This window comes from Haliotis rubra, unplaced genomic scaffold (genome assembly GCF_003918875.1).
Source record: "Haliotis rubra isolate DU_JTF1 unplaced genomic scaffold, ASM391887v1 Scf943, whole genome shotgun sequence".
NCBI lineage: Eukaryota > Metazoa > Mollusca > Gastropoda > Lepetellida > Haliotidae > Haliotis > Haliotis rubra.
In genome coordinates this window covers 353,215-373,928 of record NW_025767683.1, presented here as the reverse complement: position 1 = coordinate 373,928, position 20,714 = coordinate 353,215, and the positions used below count along the sequence as shown (strand labels likewise).

General features: G+C 37.8%; 2 long non-coding RNA genes across 2 annotated transcripts; one reads left to right on the top strand and one right to left on the bottom strand.

The window, feature by feature from the left end:
* Positions 1-2,635: 2,635 nt before the first annotated feature.
* LOC124264797 lies at positions 2,636-5,161 on the bottom strand. The gene is made up of 2 exons (XR_006895250.1): positions 4,968-5,161; positions 2,636-3,111 (listed from the first exon to the last, which is right to left on the bottom strand). It is a non-coding gene; the product is annotated as an uncharacterized LOC124264797 (long non-coding RNA).
* An 857-nt stretch (positions 5,162-6,018) lies between these two features.
* Positions 6,019-12,801, top strand: LOC124264798. The gene is made up of 3 exons (XR_006895251.1): positions 6,019-6,203; positions 12,241-12,242; positions 12,791-12,801. It is a non-coding gene; the product is annotated as an uncharacterized LOC124264798 (long non-coding RNA).
* The last annotated feature ends 7,913 nt before the right edge of the window (positions 12,802-20,714 follow it).

Sequence of the window (20,714 nt, the reverse complement as noted above, 5' to 3'; positions counted from 1 at the left end):
TGACCGTTTCAAGGGCGGTAATTTGTGTCCATTAATGAAGCATTGATAAAATAGTTAGGACCATTTCAAGGGAGGTAAATACGTATGGTATATTAAAGAAATGGGTCAGGTCACTCATGCATGCGATTAACCACAAAAATAAGAGGAGAATCTGTACCTCTGTTCTTTGCAGTGTGTCTGTGTACATGTGCATGTGCGTGTGCGTGTGCGTGTGCGTGTGTGTGTGTGTAGTACATAGATAACAAAGAGCAAAATTGGCACTGTAATTTTAAATCCCTGTACCATGTATAAAGGTGTGTTTTGGTATGTAGCAAAAATAGAAAAATATATTTCATCCAGAGCTGAGATTCAAGAAACGCGTACATACACTTAAACGTCGAATGTCTTTTTCTAAATCATGAAAATATATGTGCATCACATTTAGCTTATCTCATAAAAATCTACCATATATTTTTAACTATTTCCAAGAAATCTTTTCTACTCTTTGACTTGGAATGAATACCATGTGATTTTAACATGTCCCGTAACTCTGACTCTGTGCTGAAGGTTGTTCGTGTATCTCTGTCACGATCTTAGCCCTTTTGGCTTGTCTTGCCTCTACAATTTCTTCCGTCCTATACTCAAGGTGCCTTTTGCAGTAAGGCCGCTTTTCTCTAGCAAAATGAGTCTTGTCTTCCATTCTCTTCTGAATGGTTAAGGCGTCAAAAGTGGCATCCCATTTCTGTGATTTTCTCTGGTGAATCTGTTTTATTTCATTATTGTTTTCTCCACAACTTGGCAGCTGAATCGCCTTAGGGATCCAAACCTGTTAATCGTGTAAGGAATGTTGTAGACCATGCAGTGTATGTAAGGGGTAATATTCCTCCTCTGATACCCGCCAGATTGAGGAGCCAAGGAGAGAAAAGTCTCGATCCAGGACTTGGCAGTTTCGAACACTGCATGGCCAGATAAGCATGCATCGTCAGAAGTGATGAGTTCATGGTATTCGGCAAACAGTGTCCACAGTGTACATACTGTAGATTCAATCTCGGAACCAAGGATCCCATCAACGCGTCCTGAGGAGAAGTGTTTTCTTGTCACGACCTGACAGGGTTGTCCATTTTAGCATCTTGGAGTCTTTGTCCTCCAATACCTTGAACGGTACCCCACAGCTGCAGATACAGCGTATCAGGCCGTCTAGGTGTCTCTTGGGTTTCGTTTGCAACGACAGGGACTCGTCCAGCCTGATTGCCTCATTGATGAGATTTCTCTCAAAGACATCCGTTACTCTGAGAGAGAAGATTGAGCTCATCAATCTGCGTCATCCTGTCAGGGCATACATAATGTCCTGTTGCGGTTCCTAAGCCCAACATGGTTAATATCATTTTCACGTCAGAACAAAAAACAACATCTGTTGCAATAGAATGTTCACCAACAGAAATACATCCAGCCTTAATGACATCGTTTACCTCTTCCATCAGTGGCTGATGACTTGCTTTCAGAGCACCGTAATCCTCTTTACAGTTCACGATAGCTAATGTGCTCAGAGTTAAAGAGACTATTGTCTCTTAACTGCCCACCAGCTGAAACGATGAACAAAGTTTGCTACCCTGCTCACTTGGGTGCCATCGCCTGTCAGCTGGACCGTGACGCGCTTCAGATCAGGATCGCATTTTAGCTTCTGTGCAGCCTTCTTCTGCAGTTCATGCTTGAAGCTTAGCATGGCCTCTGGCACATTCCCTGGAACTCGCTTCACTTCTGTAGTATATGTCATGTCATTCTTCATGCTAATAACTGAATGAGTTCATGGAAGTGTTGGGAACAGTTGAGCAATTTCGTGATACGCTGAAGAACTCACTCCAAACCTGTCCAGCACACCAACTAAGGAGCGAAGTGTTTCCTTCTCAGCTTCTGGTAGCTTGAGTAGCTACTTGTGCCATATGAAATGGTAATATCCACAGCATTACCAATTGACAATGTTAGCCGTTTGGGTGTTAACCCATATTCTTTCAAAAACTTGAGTGTTTTCTCAGACTTCTCCCGAATATGTGTGAGTCGTCGTCTAGACTGTCGCTGGGTAAGACTATCACTATCCACTGGGGTGTTTACAGTGTCTTCAGCTAAGGAGCACCATATTTCCTCACACTGAGCTTCCACTTCCACTGTTCAGTCAATTGTGACTCACGTTCATCATTATTCATTTCTGAGGATTTCACGAACTCCCTTTCAAACACGGCCATGGTGTATATGTCTTTCTCACATTTGATTTTCTGTTTCCCTTCTTTTCAGTTTCTTCAGTTTGCGACAAACAATTCCACATTGGGTAGCTAGCCTGTTTTCTAGTCTATCATTCAGGTGAATCCTGATGTAAGCAAGCTGAGAGTTGAGGATATCGACCATTGTTAAATTGCCATACCCTTCTTTTTGCTTTGTTTAAGTTTTTGAGGAAGAGATTTGTCATTTGCAAAGACGCTGCAAATTTATCATCTTTCTTAAGGTATTTCGAGTTGATACATGGGCTTGGTTCACCTTTCAAAGAAACAGTGTCCTTGAACTTACTCAATTGTAAGTTACTCAGGTTGTCTGAAATTGGGTATATTTCAAGAACTTAAAAGTATTATGAAAATGACAAAGAAACAAACAACTCAACACAGTGAATGTTCAAAACATCGTACATATTTCAGGTCCAAGGTGCAAGCTCGTGTGCGAGCCTGAAACACAACTGACTCCACAGAGATGCTTATCTTGGTGACTCGGCCATCATGCACAGTTTGCTTAGTCCTTTGTCTCAGGAAGGGTTTCGCTCTGACCGGAAACACAACACATGTACCTTCGCCGTGTTTCTCTATGTTATACCACCAGTAGGTGGAAGACACAGACGTTCTAGCTCTTTTCTACCTAGAAGAGTTTCTCTGTCAGTCCTAAATAAGGCTCTAAACACGTTTAAATGACACGGGACTGAAAACTTTAGGCCCCGAGTCTTCAGTCTTGACTGAAACGACACCCCGGCGTCACGGGTAAAGGTCTCTCGTTGACTATCTAGTGTCGGATGCTGGCTGTAATGTGCTGAGCCGGTTCCCAGGTCGACTGCTCAGTAGGATACCCCTGCCACTTGACAAGATATTCTGTACCCTAAACAGAGGGGAAAATATGTATTAACACACACTCATTACACATTGACCACAAGACGTTTTCAAATCGACGAGTGGATTCACTTTACTCAAAGTAAAAACAACACTACACAGTGCTAACTGATTTCAAAGTATATTAGATGGATCTGTAATTGCTTTTCTATCTATTTAAAAATCAACCACCTGACAAACAATGAATAAATCGAACTTCAGTCAAACCAAATTAAGACAAATACCGCCGTTAATCCCGCTTTTGTGCGGGAACCGTATTCACGTAATTCATTCTGTTTTGTTACGGTAATGAAAACAATTGCTTCAATGACCGCCTGTTCTGTCTTAATTTACGCCCATTTCGATGTATTGTTCACTCCCATTCTGACTATATCACATTTGACTGACAAAACACAAGGGACAGAACATGCTCTCACGTGTGATGACATGCAAATGCAGTCAGCTGAATAAGACATTCACTTACCGAATTGATGTTGTTCTTGGTCCTAATATTCTTGTGTTATTCAGGTCATAATTGTCTGATGTAGTCAAAGTTAGTTGTAGTGAACAAACAAGAGGAGTGGTGTTGTTATGATAATTTCTACGTATAAGGTAGCTTAAAGAAAACCACAGATGTTTTATTTAAACATTAAGAAAACAACACATGCTTTAAACATTTTCTGTGTTTCCATAGCATCAACTTTGATTGTGTTTCCCAGGGACAATCTATCGGTATATTGGCTCTGCTTTAAACAAGACCCTGTTATTGTTATCCATTTGATGACTTGAAGGTTATGCCATGCATGATGTTTCAACAGTATTACTCCGACAACAAGTTGACCATAAGTAATTGTAAAGGCACGTTTCAGTAATTAAGTGATAGCAACTGAATCTTATAACACAAAGATATATCACCGAACAAATGTTATTGTAAGATGTAATGACTGACATGAGTGAATAATTCAAAAGTGTTCTTTTTCCATTCTATCAACATTTCTAACCGAAAAATGGCTGATAAAGTCTTATCAATGTGCACAGTTAAACCTGATACGTATCAGATGGGGAGACTGACGACAGTGTACTTAGGATGCCAAAAATGCTCATTTTTTTGTAATAACAATACCTTTACATTTTCAAAGGCGATACCCGGTCCCTTTGTGCCTTATATTTATCATGCTTTTCCTGAAGGCTCCCCAACATCTTCTGCCAATAAGTGTCATTGCTGTCAAAAGGGACAGAAACATTGAGACTGACGATAAATAAATTTTAATTGGCTTTAATCTTGCCAATTACACTGCTGTCAAAAGGACGGAAAATTCAATGACATAAATAACAACTTTATCAAAAAAGGTTTTGTTAGCTGGAATTCTTCTGAGGGCTGTATATGGGCCTGTACCACAGAAGTCTGAAAGCATCATTTTCCATTACGCCCTGGACATGTTCAGGGTCGTGCCATGGATGGACCTCAGGGTCAAAGCCACAGACATGGAGACGATAGTAAAAGCAACGAGCCATGCCATCATGTCGCTTAAGATATGCTGTTTGTGCCAAGGAAGGGCATCCACTGACAAGGTGTTGGACAGTCTCTGTTAATTCATTGCAAAGTCGACATTTCATGTTATTATATTATTATTATTATTATTTGGTATTACGCGAATACCAATCTTATAGTAGCATTGAATGTGAGTATCGCAATCAAGGGTCAATGATGCATATATGATTCGCATGCAAATTTTGGTGTAATAATATGGACTGAAAATGGATTTGTTAATTTGATACACCCTTAATTCAATTAAAACACTGCTAACGAACTGTTGGTGTTAATAAAGATACTAAATCTAATAATCACATAGAACGATTCCTTACCTCTTTGTGTCTACGACGAGTGATCAAACGTTCAACTTGAAATAGTCCAAGTAGAGTTGATCTTGATCGCGATCGGGGATTAGATTGTATTGGTGATCTTTCGTGTATTCGCTTCCAAGCTGTGTTCTCTGTTGTGCGAAATTTAATAATCTTATAGAATCAGTTGTTAATTACAAAATCACAAACACAGATGTCTTCTGAACAAGGGAACGATATATCCCACGCTGGGACGTGCTTCAGTCATGTACATTTCTTAGTTGGCATATATGTACATTGACAGAGTTGACAGAGAGTAGATACGTGACATAGAGTAGAAAGAGGTGACTTTATTCTTGAGAAGAATGTCTCGCCCTATTTGTGCCTGTTGCCAGATTTCTACGCATTGCTATCGCTACTGAAGTAAATATTCCATTTGTTTTCCCTAATTATAGAGCGAGAGTATTTTTTTATTCAAAACATTTTTGAAAAGCATAAGGGTTTCTAAAATCTGTTCATAGTATTGCTTCCAACTGAAAATAGCTAAGACGCGTGAATACCAAAGATGAAGCGGCATGGATTCAAGTTGCCTGCCAACCTAAGGGATACAATTCTGTCATACCGGTAATTAGAAAGTTTTGTCATCGGTGACCCGAATTTTCAGGTACAAAGTACAGTATTTAATATCTTGCTGTGGGCAGTGTTCTTGTACAGACATGGAGTGTGATACAACTGCAAGTTGTGATTTACGAAATGTTGGATTTACTTCCGTACTTGCAGCAGATTGTGTGAAAGTAGCTCAGTCTGTAAATTTCCTATAACTGCATATGCAGGGTCATGTATTTGTAAGGCAAAATAACAGGATATTCAGGTATGACATAATTATGTAAAATATATCATTTAAAACAACAGATAAATTTAAATACGAGATAAAGCAACGTACTTTTGTATTAAAATGAAAAGTATGGGTTTTAGAGAGGTTTTCTCAACGTCCTTCTCTGTGATCATAGAATAAAGCTTCGCTAAACACAATCCTATTGGAAGCTTAGTGGTCATGATTCCTGCACATGCCACCAATCATGACTCTGTGTTATACTGTATTCAGAGCTTTCGTCTAGCGGCAAACCGTTCCTCCTCCAGTTAATGGACGCCTTTACATCTTCAACAGGATATATATAGTAGACACTGTAGCAGGACAACGTCACACTCCTGTCCACGTGGGCTGTGTCTGGTGCAGCGATGTACGGCTGTTGGAAATCTGTTATAACAAATTGTGAGTTCAGCTATGACTTAATAGGTGTCGTGGACAAACAAATCTTTGTTGTCCATTACACATGCACAATTCTATTGTTAAATAAGAGCTTGACACTTCTGACCCTGCCTTGTATTATTCTTTAGTATTTGCACTTCTTTGAGAGGCATTTTAGAAGACCAGCAACTCATCCCCAACTTTGGGACAACATCCACATCCTAGAAACTAACCGATCAGACTACAAGATTAGGAAACGTTTTGAAGACATAAAATCCAACCCTTCAAGCCCACCATGAACCGGGATCAAGGTTATTTTATCTCCTCAGCCTATCACCACCTAATTAAAGATCACCAGTAATCCACCCATACTTCGTCCAATTGGCTTCTATGCTCCCTTTTGTGTATTGTAATCACAACCAATCAATGTGTACATCCACCTACCCTCTTCAACTCACCATTACCATCTGAGTGTACATCAAGTCATTTATTGTGTAAATCATTCTGGATATTGTTTTAATCACTATCACTCTGTACATCAACCTACTCTACTAATGAACTGAACAGATTCAGGTTGACTGTTTTAGTTTCCAGAATCCTTGCAGAATTAATGACTTATCTTTACGTCCTTTGCATTGGCTTCAAGTTTCTTTTAGCAAGTATGGAAGAATAAAGGAAACAAGATCCTGTACACATCGACCTTTCCATTCATCTCAGGATTGTAGGTATATTTGCTGATACAATCATAACTTCAGCTACATGAATCATAACAAAACAATCCATTCAGACTATATAGTCCCGAGTACCGACGTCATCCGTCCCAAGCATCATTCGGGGTTACGTCGCTTGGTTTTACAAACGCGACAAAATGCCAAAGTACAAATGGAACTAAAATGAAACTCAGACTTGGGTGATAGTGGAAATTGTGTAACATAAACGTTATGTGAACTCTTGGTGAGTGTTTGGATCTTACGGAGACTAGATGAGCCGGTGAAGAAGGGAATTACCTCTTGACGCGATGCAGTTTCATTTCACGATGGCACACACGGCAGTTTCTAGCTGTGTGATATATTTTTGGTTAACAGAGCAATCTATGTAACGACAACGAGTGAGTGAGTGAGTTTAGTTTTATGCCGCTGTTAGCACTACACCAGCAATATCGCGGCGTGGGACACCGGAAATGGGCTTCACACATGTCCTCAGGGTCACAAGCGAACACTATAACCACAATGTTACATAACCGCCCGTATGTTACTACACATGTAATGGTTCGTTTTGGTGATTCTGGGTAATGTCAGAATCAGAATGTCAGAATGAGTCAGTAACTACATATGTAATGGTTCGTTTTGGTGATTTGACACATCATTCTTTCTCAAATGCCATATGATGGAACCGTCGAAAAGGGAAGATAAGTGTTATCATGTTTGGATATAAAGGAATTCCCCATAGTTCAGTAACTCTCCACTCGTTTGACAATGTAATTATGAGGGATACCGACGTTCTTTGGGACTTGAACCAAACCTGGTTTGGTAGGCTAGTCATCCACAACAGTCAATATACCTCCATAAATACAATGATGCAAGTGTATAGAAATACCTAAGTAAGGAATAATAACCCAACCCCCATCCCCAACCCCCCAAGATTGCTCACTGAGTCCTGTAACCAGTACCAACTGGAAATAATGCAAAACATACGAAATCAGTGGCATCTTTCAAGCCATACCCACTCTATTATGTGAAACCCCATCATCCGTGGGTCAAGGGAGGTTACTCTCTCACTACATCGGACATGCGAATGTGGGCCCACATTCGAAACTAAACAACATTTGAAACACTATCGACAAGATATGACAGATATCTGACGAAATCAATACTCATAAATACAATCTAAGTTTCACTTGTTGATACAAAATGCATGAAATAGTTACTACACAGTAAAACAATAGCAAACGACACCAGTACTTGTGCCGCGAAACTTGGTCATGAAGTCATTAATATTCGTGTGTGTAATCCTTTCGTGGAACGGTTCACGTCATTGGTTGACAGTTTGACATTTGATGTCATCGATAGGCGTCATATGCTAATCACCGAATTTCTACTTGGAGCTTTCTACGGCAATATTATCGTGTCGTAATCATAATGGGACGTGGAAGGGTTTCGAGAATATTGCGTTAACTGAACGTGTATATATGGGTGAAGAGTCTTGTCAGCTTCGGCGTGAAATATGTTAAACTTCCCATCAATACAATTACACTCAATTATAATGATAATCTAATCACGACAAATGGTTGACTCTTTGTTGCTTTCAAATTAAAACATAATTTCGATTAAACTGCATTTTTATCACTAACGATAAGTGAATGACTTCACTGAAAAACTGAAACACATGAGGCGATTTATATAATTGCTACTGCTGTCACTTACCAAGTGACAGCTGCTCTGAGCATTGCACATGTTTGGGTAAAATAAAATGCAACGTCTTTTGTTTTGAATGAATACAATCTCTACGCATGTGTTCGTTTTTTATCACTTACAATGTTTTCAAATGTAATTTTTGAAAGATAAGACGAATATATTTAACCAGTCTAATTTTAAAAGGTGGGCCCACTCGAAATATCGAAAAATGAACATAAATTTTAAAAAGTGGGTCCATATTTCTGATTACATTGATGCCTACAGTTTTGTTTGCGAGGTCGTTTTTCGTTCTGTTGCATAACTACAGTCAACACATTTTTAGATGCTAAGATTTTTAATTTTACTTATTTTTTTCAAAATATGGGCCCATTTACAAAAGTTTCTATAGACAGAAAAATAACTGGGCCTACATTTCTGTTTTCACTTTATTGCATACAGTTTGGTTACTGATATCGTATGTACTAAACTATGGTGGCTCATTAGGGCCATCACTTTCTTACCTTAAAATTCGGAGACAAAAAGCGACAAAGCAATAGCACGAGACGAGAAAGTGATAACTCGAGATGAGAAAGTGATATCATTGACGAAGAATGACATACAGCGAGACAGCAATATGGCGAGAAAGCAAGAAAGCGAGAAAGCAATAGAGAAGAGAGAAAAGTGATAAGCGAGAAAGCGATAGAGCGAAAAGCGATATAACAAGGCGAGAAAGCGAGAAATATATAGAGCGAGAAGTGATAGAGCAAGAAAGCGATATAACAATGGGGAAAGCGATAGAGCGAGAAAGCTATAGAGCGAGAAAGTGATAGAGCGCTAAAGCGAGAAAGCGATACTTCCCATAATCTTGAGCTGTCAGCACATAACGTCTTGCCTGCGTATAATTTAATCCAACAGAAGGCTTTATCGCCATTTGTTTTAGTCTTATAGAAACAAAATGAACATGCATGCTTTCAAATTCTGTGGCATTTTGTAATTAATCCTTTAACTTGTCCAAACAATAAGCCAACAATAACTCCAGAAACCGAGTGTGTTTTCGTTGAAATAAATGAGTGTTTTAAAAGTCTGTAAAAAGGATAACAACCATTATTGTTACATCACTAATTAGGCCTGGATAAATTCCCGGCTTACATTTCTTTATTGTCATTTCCTTTTGTTAAATGCCACCATTGTTATCTCATCATTCATTCCTGGATTAACAATCCCTGGCTTCCATTTGTCCATCCACCCTACCAATTTAGCAATAATTAACAACTGGCTTCCCTTGTTATCTTATCACTGTTGTTTTAAATGTACGTATATAGCTTTCTGTTTCCTAGTTTCTTCATTCACCTGATGAAGCAATAAGAATATACTCCGTAACATCGTGTTCCATAAATACAGAAGTTGACATCCATAAATTCCTTAAGTTATTCTACGAGTAATGTTTTTTCTTGGGTTAAAGCTACATATTTGCCTACTCCCCATGTTACCCGTGAAGATCCGGGTTAGATTGATCTTCAGCAACTCATGCTTGTCGTTGTAAGGGATAACAATCAAGGCGGCCGGCCGCCACACAAAACATTCACCACGACGACTGGACAGGACAGAAGACAAGACGAGACTGATGCACACATGCAACACGGACGACCCGCTAACAATACTCTGACGTGATTGGCTCACCGTGTCACGTGTGTGATGCACGAGTATCGCAATACTTAAAGGGACCATCCGCCTCATGTTTACATCTCACACGTAAAAGGTGACTAACGGGATCGGGTGGTTAGGCTCGCTGACTTGGTTGACACATGTCATCGTAACCCAACTGCGTAGATCGATGTTCATGATGTTGATCACTGGCTTGTCTGGTCCAGACTCGATTATTTACAGACCGCCATCATATAGCTGGTACAGTGCCGAGTGCGGTGTTAAACAATAAACCAAACCAACTCCCCATGTGATTTAACGTTGCCAAAATCCTATATTATATTCTCTCTCGACATCGGACTTCATTGTATCAGTGATGGAATTTTATACACCCTGTGACTTCATCTGGTCTTTTTATGTGTGCATATTTCAAACATATTTATTTCTACTACTATGTGAAAAACATATTGTTCTAAATGAATGTGCCATAGTCTCCCATACTTCTACAAGAATGGCTTGTGTACATATACTTATATCTCTGTCTGTCCCTATATCCCAACCATCGACTTGAGACAGTGCCATAATTCATCGACTGACGTGGTAGGTGTTTTAACAAAACCGTAATAAAATTATTACTTGGGGAATAAAGCACTATATCATAAAACACCTGTATAAATTTAGTTTAGATGGGGAGTTGAGAAGTTGGACGTAAGAGGGTTGGGAAGTTGATTGCGTAGAAGTTCAACTAAGTAAGTAGTGTATGCTATTTTGTGACTTATTGTGCAGAACAGTTAAACTGTTGCTGATAAACTAATAAGGAGTCTACTAAATAGATGAAAAGGGGTTAAATGTTAAAAAGTAGGGCTGGGTAGGCAGGGTACGGTGTTTATGTGTTGGTTGTGAAACGTGCGGTGTGTCACCTTGACATTGTGAGTAAGTCTGGATAATCGAGCATAAACTGTAATGTGTGGCTGGATAGAAATGTTTTAAAGGGTTTATTCTGAATTTAAGGTTGCCTTTTTGTTCACCTGGTAGTTTAGAGTAATTTGGTTTCTTCTAGTAACTACTAGGTAGTAGGTACTAGTCTTTACACCTATGACATTTGGGGTGGGGTGGGTTGGGGCTTTTATATTGTAAAGAGTTTAGTTTATCATAATTGGTAGGGGATAGAGAAGGACGGGAGCGACTCACTCCAGTGTGAGCATGATAAATGTTTTGTAGATGTCTTTATTTGTCTGCATCCCAGTGAACGTCACCTATTGCTCTCATTCGATTTGAATCGTTTTGACATGAGTTGACCAAATTATAAACAAGATAATACAGGTAGATAAATCCATATATTGAACGAGTTTCAAGTCCTACCCTGGAAAATGTTACGAAAGGTTAACTACACGTGTCACCAATCAGCTTATCAAAACCTATGCGATGACGTCTGGCTGTAGCTTTTACTTTATTTACTTTTATTCTCAATATACCACCAATGTTGGTATAAGCGATAGCACGAGACGTAAAAGCGATATCATTGCGCGAGAAACCGATAGAGCGAGAAAGCAAGAAAGCGATAGAGCGAGAAAGCGAGAAAGCGATATTACCCACAATTCAGGGCTGGCTGCGCATGATCGACTACAAACGGGAGCTCAGTCGCCATTCGTAATGTCTGGATAGTATTAAATGGTTTTCAGCCCATGAATGGCGTTGTATGACTTGACGCTAGAGAATATCTAATACAGATGTAGACTTTCCTTTGGCATGCAATTTGCACGTATGCAATAGTCATATCGTTATAATAACGGAAACGTTCATTTTATGATGTAAATAAGGGAATTACATATTTTATGACATGACTGGATACGAATTGTCTTAACCAACTTAATCACACCAACCAATTGAATTATTTCTTACATGGGCATTTTAGAAGTTGAGTTGATGAAGAATAATGACAAATTGAATTATTATGGTTATACAACTTCTTTTATTCTGTGGAGGCGACGTTTCGACATAGGTTCTAAAGTCGTTGTCAAGCAAGTGATACATGAGTAACAAATTGAGAGAATACATACATGAGTTGTTATTACAGTAGATAGGGAATGAGTTGTTTATACAATAAATGAGGTTGATGTACAACGCTTGTATACATAAGAGATTGAGCAAGTTGATTGGAAGCCAGAAGGGTTATATACAAGGACTAAATTAGAACTTATAGGAAGCCAGGTGGACGTATATACAATGGATGGGGTTGATGTACATAGTCAACACAAATCTCACTAACACCATATTAGACATCTCAGAAAAATGCATGCCCACTTTCTGGTACAACCGTGCACAAAAAGAACAGTCCCCTGGTGGAGCACAGAAATCATTAATGCCAGAAAGGCAAGAAAAAGGGCCCTTAATCAATCAAAAAGGGACCATTCCAAATTACATTTGGCAAAACAACTAAGAAACAAAACCAAGACATTAATCAAGGCAGAAAAAATGACCACTGGAAAATATTTTGTTCTACCCTTAGGCTAACAAATCGAAACTCCAGAACCATGTGGAATAAATTTAAGGCCATTAAGGGCATCTCCAAAAAAACCGTTTCTCCAAACTTTCCGGACTTAGCCACAAACAAAGACAGAGCTAATGAATTTGTTGTCCACCTTTGGCCGTAAGCAGCTCCGCCAACTACCCACCCTCCGTCCAAAACACCATAAAAAACCATCCTGCATACACCCCACAACCACACCATACAGACCTACCAATAAACAAAATCATAAACATACACGAACTCCAATCTGCACTCAGAAACAAACAGACAGCCTCAGCCCCGGGTCCAGATACCATTACATACACTATACTCAACAAACTCACACCAAACATGCAAAACGTAACACTTACTCTCTTTAATCATATCTGGACATCAGGTACTATACCAAACACATGGAAACAGCCAGGGTGGTACCAATCCTCAAACCAGGAAAACCCAGCAATGAGCCTGACTCTTATTGCCCTATTTCTCTCACTTCCCATTTATGTAAAACCCTAGAAAGTATCATTAACAACAGGCTCAAACATCTTATAAATTCAAAAAAATTAATAAAGGACGACCAGAGTGGCTTTACTCAAAACCAGCACACCTTGGACCACAGTTTACATTTAGAACAAGATATGAAAGTAGCCCATGCTCAAAAACAATACACTATGGCCATTTTCATTGACTTTAGTAAGGCATTTGACATGGTTTGGCACAACGGCCTACTACAAAAGCTCCAAAACAATGCCATACACGGCAGAATTTTAAATTTCATTCACTCCTTCCTAAACAATAGATTCATAACCCTCAAATCTCACAACACCCTTTCGGACCCCCATCCCCTAGAAAATGGGACCCCCAGGGCAGCATATTATCTCCAACACTTTTTAACTTCATGATTAATGATACATTCCCAGAAAAATGGCCGGAAATTTCCAAAGCTAAATTTGCAGACGATATCTCCTTCTGACCTCTTTCCACCTCTATTAAACAAGTCTCTATTAAATGTAAAAGAATGCTTAACCACATTCAAAATTGGGCCCCAGCAATGGGGTTCCTCATATATGTTAAAAAAAACTGTGGGCATACTTTTCAAAACTCAAAGAATGCAAAATTACACACCCAAACTGCACCTAAATAATAAAAAAATTGAATTCAAAAAGGAAGCGAAGTCTTAGGAGTAACTTTCGACCATCATATGACATGGACACCCCACATTCATAACTTGGTCAACTCTTGTCAAAAAGATCTCAACTTAATGCGAGCCATCAGCGGCACAGACTGGGGTGCCGACAAACACACACTCATCAACATATACAAAACGCTTATACTGCCTAAGTTGGACTACGCCGCCCCGGTCCTCCACTCCTCTCCCCTGCAACCTCCAAAAATTTAAACTCTATACAATACAAAGCCCTAAAACTAGCCCTAGGCACGAGGAGTGGTACCTCCCTAAACACACTCCTTCTACTCTCAGGCACCACTTCAATCACACAAAGAATCAACCAAACAACACTCACTTACTGGGCTGGGGCCCAACACAATCCACTATTTAAACTCGTTACACACAAATACAACAACATAAAGAAATCAACACTTAAAAAATTCAAACTCAACCCTTTAAGAGCCTCATGCATCACCAACCTCTACAAACTGCTACACTCACAACAACTAAACGACATACAACATACACCTCCCATTACAAGCTACATTCACGACAAACCCCCACCCATCACAGACACTAACCTAGATAACATCCTCCATCAGCTACCAAAAGACACCAACAAATCCACTATAACAAACATCACAAACAACTACATCAACAACAGCTACCCAACCCACACTCATATATACTCAGATGCTTCAATCAACCAAAACAAAACCACTGGTATAGGCATTCATGTCCAACAAAACCCCTATTACAACCAACCTCCACTATACAAACCACACCACAATAAATACTGCAGAACTCACAGCTATTCTCTCACTGCACTGCACTTAATCCCCACTCTCCCCCAGACTAACTTCCTCATTCTTAAATCTAATTCCAGAGGAGTGGCCATTCTTTTTAACAACGATATTGATCTCAAAATACACAGGACCTTTTAATAGATGAAAATGGCAATTATATAATCACTGATATAACCGTAGAGGATAAAAGACTGACACTGACTAATCTCTATGGTCCTAATAACGATGACCATCATTTTTACATTAATCTATTTGAAAGTATTCTGAATTTTGAGAATGATTCTATGGTAATTGTTGGAGACTGGAATTTGGTGATTGATCCTACAATTGATCTTGAGAATTATAAGCATGTAAACAACCCAAAATCAAGAAATACTGTATTATAATTTATCGAATCTTATAATCTGATTGATGTCTGGAGGAATTTGAATGATAAATGTAGAAAATACCTGGTGGAAAAACATCCAAGACAACAAGCCAGATTTGATTTCTTTATTGTATCAGAAGATATATTTGATATAACCTTGGATTCAGATATTTTGCCAGGCTATAAAAGTGACCACTCAACAATAACGTTAACTTTTTCAAACGCTTTAAGCCAGGAACGAGGACATGGGTACTGGAAGTTTAATAATTCCTTGTTGTTAAATCCTGAATATGGAAACTTAGTCAGAACTATTTTAAATGACACTGTTCAGGAATACTCAACAGAAAAAATAGATAACTTTAAAAACACTGAAAATATTAAACTTACAATTTCCAACTCCTTATTTCTAGAAACATTATTAATGAAAATCCGAGGAAAGACCATATCTTTTTCATCCTACATAAAGAAAACAAAGGTAAAACATACAGAAGAACTAGAATTAAAATAAAACAGGTCGAAGATACCATTTCGAAAAACTTCCAAAACATTAACGAAGAACTTTTTTGAATGAACTATCAAACTATAAGAAAGAAATGGAAGAAATTAAAAGTGAGGAAATGAAAGGAATACAAATACACGAAATCGAATTCTTTGGTATGAAGAAGGAGAAAAACCTTCAAAATATTTCTGCCATCTAGAAAATAGGAATTTCAAAAAAAAACAATTAATAAGATAATAACTAATGATAAGAACGAAATCACTGACAGCAAATCAATACTGAATGAAGTAAAACTATTTTATAAAAATTCTCTATGCCTCTCAGGAACGATATAAGGAAGAAGACTGCTTAAAGGGATATTAAACTCCAACTTTTAAACAAAAACACTAAGAGATTATCTTGAAAGAGAAATCAGTTTGGATGAAATTAAAGCAATACTGTTTGCAGGATGAAGAATAATAAAAGCCCAGGGATTGATGGATTTCCTATTGATTTCTTTAAACATTTTGGAAAGAATTAAAAATTTGGATCTATAGGATTTATTAAAAGAAGTATCAACAAAAAGGAAATGTCTTTGAATATGAAAAGGTGTGTATTATCAAAAAAAGATAGAACATTACTTAAGAATTGGAGGCCAATCCGCTTTACTTAATGCTATTTATAAAATTATCAGCTCCTGCATTGCACATAGATTAAAAACTACTTTAGATGAACTTATTCACCCTAACCAAACTGGTTTTATACCGGGTAGGACTATAAATTTGAAAACACAAGATTGTTATATGATATAATGTTTGAAACAAAGAAACAAAACATTCCTGGTTTGCTGATTCTGATTGACTTTGAAAAAGCGTTTGACACTGTTTCAAAAGATTTTATCAACCTGGTTTTACATAAACTTGAATTTGGCCCTGAAATGATAAGATGGATAAATATATTAACCTATGAGACAACATCTTGTGTTATCCAACATGGTAATCTATCCGAGTTCTTTGCAAATGAAAGGGGATGTAGACAGGGAGACCCACTATCCCCATATCTTTTCCTTTTGTGGCTGAGATTCTCGGTTTGCATGATAAGAAATAATGAAAACATCAAAGGTATTGTCATCAATGATAATGAATATTAATTTATACAAATCAAAAGCAATCTGGATTGGATCCAAAGCTAAATCTATGGATAAAAATATGTAATGATCTGAAAATTGAATGGGTAACTGGTGAATTTGATGTGCTAGGTATTAAATTTACACCAGATCTTAAAGACTTATGGGTAATCAACACAAAAAAGAGACTGGAGGGAATTAATAGACTCCTTAGCATCTTGGAAAAAGAAATTTAACACTTATCGGTAAAATAACAGTAATGAAAAACTCTATGTCCTCCAAGATTGGTCCATTTTCAAATTTCCTTGCCAAACCCACCAGCAGAATTTATCATGTCCCTTGACAAAGTGTTTTTAAAATTTATTTGGAAATGACAAGAATGATAAAATAAAAAGGAATGTATTTAAAAAACTATGAAGAAGGAGGTTTGAGGCCGATTGATGCAAAAACATTTATAGACGCTTTGAAATTATCTACTTTAAGACAGTATTTCAAAAGAGGTGATAAGAATAATCCATGCAATATACCTTTTAAAGAGACATATTTAATTTTGGAGCAAATTCTGAAACTTACTTTAAGATTGAAAATCCTTTTTGGCGTGATGTGCTAAAAAGCATGGCAACTATTCCACAAAACCATTGTATTGACCCTAATAACATTAATGAAATTCTATCAACCATTATGGTTTTAATCATAATTTTAAAATTCATTAAACTTCATTAAAGAACTGGGCAGATAAAGGGATTATAAATATTAGGGATATTTGTGATGAAACTGGATTATTGTCAATGGATTCTTTAAAAGAATTATATGGTATCAAAGGCACTTTTTTAGATTATGAATATTTACTACATGTATTACCTGACTCTTGGAAAAATACTCTTAACCACTGTCATTTCTATGGTGGCTCATTCAGACCCATCGCTTTATCGCCCTGAAGAAATCTAGGCGATATCGCGACAAAGCGATAGTACGACACGATATTGCGATATGGCGACACGATATAGCGATATTGCGATATAGCCAAAGATGAAATAGCGATAACACGACACGACATGACGATAACAAGACACGATATAGCGATAACAAGACACGAAATGGCAACAACTCGACACGATATGTAGAAAAGCGGGTAAGTTGATTCATTCTCAGGATTCAATAATAAGATAGCGGGAAGTATGTGAGATAAAGATGCACTTGATGCCTGTCATAGATATATAAAGGGATATGTAGTGAATCATATCAACATAAACGACATTGTTATGCAACCTCTCTGGTTAAATCACCAGTTTTGCAACACATATTTGATAATCAATAACTGGTTCAAACAAGGAATTGTTAATATTAAAGACATTTTCAATGACCAAGAGGTACTCTCATTTGCAGAACTTAAAACAAAATTTGATATTAAGGGCACAGTACTTGACATAAATCGTGTCATCGTCAGTATTCCCCCAAAATGGAAAGAAGTCATTCAAACTGCTGGACACCCAAACATAACAAAAGTATCGATAAGTTCCCCATGGAATGATCTTATTATACCGACTAAAGGATATAGATTAGTTTACGAGTCTCATATCGAAATCCAATTTTCTAACGTATGCGATAAATGGGAAAGTGAAGTAAACGATCATATCGATTGGAAGACCATATTTGTGCAATATAGACTAACCATTAAAGACCCAAAGCTTTTTGGATTTTCAATACAAATTTATTAATAGAGTTATTTATACATTAAAATGAAACTAGTTGATAATGACATATGTATATCGTCTGACGTAAGTGAGAATATTTATCATGTATATATTGAAAGTCCCATCATTAGATTATTCTGGAAAGAATTCACCGGTTTTGTTAATTGTGTCCTGCAGAGAACATTCGTACTCTCAGCTCAAGATATACTATTTTGTGCGAATAGCGACCCCTTGCTCAACCACATGATCATACTAGCCAAGCGCCACATTTTTTTGTCAGGAATATCAAGGGTGTGAAACCAAGTTTCACCACATATAAAGGGTTATTAAAAGATGTGTATGACATTGAGAAATATATTGCCAGAAACAATTTCAATATGAATTTATTTGAGAGAAAATGGATTAGGCTCCAAAATGTTCTGTGATTATGACAATGAAATAGTTCTACTCAAGTGTATCTGCGTTTGTTCCAGTTTTACATATTTATTTCCCAGTGAAATTGAAACAAAGTGACATGCCATTTCTCATAATATATCATTACAAAACTATGTCCACGGATTGTTTCATACAAAGTGTATCCAAGTGAAGTGAATAAAAAATGTAAAAAAATAGTATGTGAGATAAACACATTCGTAAAACCGCCCATTCTACTGAAATAGCTCATCCAAAAGCACAATGACAGATGACATATTCCAAACTGTGATACTTGTCCATGTCAAGATCCCGAGAATTCTGTAGGCTATAAGAGTTCATCAGAATAGATTTGGGCTCTTACGGTGCCTGATCGATCTGCCTAATCTTATGGGAAATCGATCTCTGAAGTGTCTACTTTTAAGAATGGTGGTTGCTTATCAAGAAAGGAAACTATCATTGTAAACGAAAAGTTCTAGAATACTTGTCTTCTTCTATCTATAAATAAGTAAACAATACATTGCACACCAAAATAATTTCAGTAGGTACAGTGGAAGCTGTATAATCCGACACTCACTGGGACCGGGGGAACATGTCGAATTATACAGCGTATCGGATAATTCACTGTCTCGTTGCTTGAATACTTTTCAAACAGTACCATACATTGTAACTGGCTTCATGAAATTAATGTTTGATAGCTATTTACTTGGTGAATAAAGGGAAAAAAAACAAAATCAGTATTTACATACACATGTATCATTGGTATTTATTCTCTTCAGTACAATGTACATACCATGCGGACTACCCACTCACAATCACATTCACACTTTCATGAAAAAGTCCTCCATTGTATCCATTGACAGGTTGATTGGCTATTTTAGTCTAATATAGGGAGAGGGTGTCGGATTGTACAGCGTGATAGTGTCATTGTTACCAGAAAATGGTGTCGGAATTCTGAATGTACAGATGTCAGATAATTCAATATTAATATGATGATAATATAGCAGAACGCTGTCGGGGCCCAAAAATATATGTCGGAATAAACAGATTGTCGGATAATTCAGAGTCCACTGTATAGTAAATCAATCTCAGAGTTTTTGACTATTATTGTTGGCAATTTGGCGGGATGTAGGTTTTAAAGGGGATATAGATATGTTCGTGTATTCCTGAGTTAAGTCACCCGTGAAGGTCCGGGATAGAGTTGATCTTCAGTAACCCAATCTTGTCTTAAGAGGCGACTAACGGGATCGGGTGGTCAGGCTCGCTGGCTTGGGTGACACATGTCATCGGTTCCCAATTGCGCAGATCGATGCTCATGCTGTTGATCACTGGATTGTCTGGTCCAGACTCGATTATTTACAGACCGCCACCATATAGCTGGAATAGTGCTGAGTGCGGCGTAAAACAAAAATCACTAAGTTAAGTAAAAGTAGTATATCTAAATCTTTACAGTGCAGTTAAAAGCAAAGCCATGTGTAGGCCAGCAGCAAATGGCTGGTTGGTCACGGAAGCTATATATTGTGGATGAGTGACCATACATGTACTGTACATACCATACAATTGCTGTACTATCATGTAATTGCATATTTGACGCCGAATAAAGTGTTGTGGACCCGCTTAGGAACTTCTGTGTTTAAGGAGACAGATAGCCCAACTAAACAGCCCGGGATACAATTGAATGTTACACATGATTGGATTAAAGTATTTGATTTCAAAAGTAGGTCCAATTCATATATTTTTATCAGATTTGTTGAGGCAAGAGCATTAGGATTTTACTGGAAAGATACATGTACTGTCATTTTTATATCAGTTCAGACTGCACACACTGCAATTTTGAAATATATACCCCAATGTATTAGGCGCGTTCGCAGCACATGAACCTGCGACCCACTGCATTTTATAGATTGGGTGAAGCACGTGCTT